A 767-nucleotide genomic window follows, 5' to 3' on the forward strand; every position below is an offset into this window, starting at 1 on the left:
TGTATAAAAGACAATCCAATACAGTCCATATACATATGAAAGAAATAAAGAAATTCCTTGTGCTTATACTAAACCTAAAGGAGGTTAGTAGACATAGAATAAATCTATGTGGGTGTCCAACCAAAAGCATCCGGCCCTCTGGCTAAAGGCTTCCAGCACTCCGGCTAAAGACGTCCGGCCCATCGGCTTAAAAGCGTCCGACCCCTTCTACTAAAGACGTCCAGCCCTCAGGCTAAAAGCGTCCGGCCTTTTGGCCAAGGGCGTCCGGCCCTTTCTTCTCGATCACGAGCTAGTAGAAAGATCAACCATCAGGTTGCAAATCCGACATCAGATCCATTGATTAGGATCCAGCATAGCAAACAGTTTGCTACTGCTGTGTAAAGGCAAAGAGATCGATGTCTACATGAGAGATACATGAGAGTGTTCGGCCACAGAGCCATAATAAGAGATTATAAACTCACAGCAATGATCATTGATCTTGAACACTCATGAGACAAGTGGTGGACAGGTATAGATGAGGACTATGACCCGGACATGGATCGGCCAGATTGAAACATGGTCGAATGGTAAACCATAAATAGCCAAAGTAAAGAGTTTGGCAGTAGACGATCACGTCTAGACTATGGACGCATGCAAACACAATTTGCAAAGACCCAATAGTGATCTCCAAGGACAATATGGTTCATATTGTTTAGCACACATGCTTTACCGGGACACTCAATATCAAAGGACATGAGAAACGACCTAAGAGGTTGAAGTGGTCTAGT

This window comes from Brassica napus, unplaced genomic scaffold, assembly GCF_020379485.1.
Source record: "Brassica napus cultivar Da-Ae unplaced genomic scaffold, Da-Ae ScsIHWf_1200;HRSCAF=1717, whole genome shotgun sequence".
In the NCBI taxonomy this organism is placed as follows: domain Eukaryota; kingdom Viridiplantae; phylum Streptophyta; class Magnoliopsida; order Brassicales; family Brassicaceae; genus Brassica; species Brassica napus.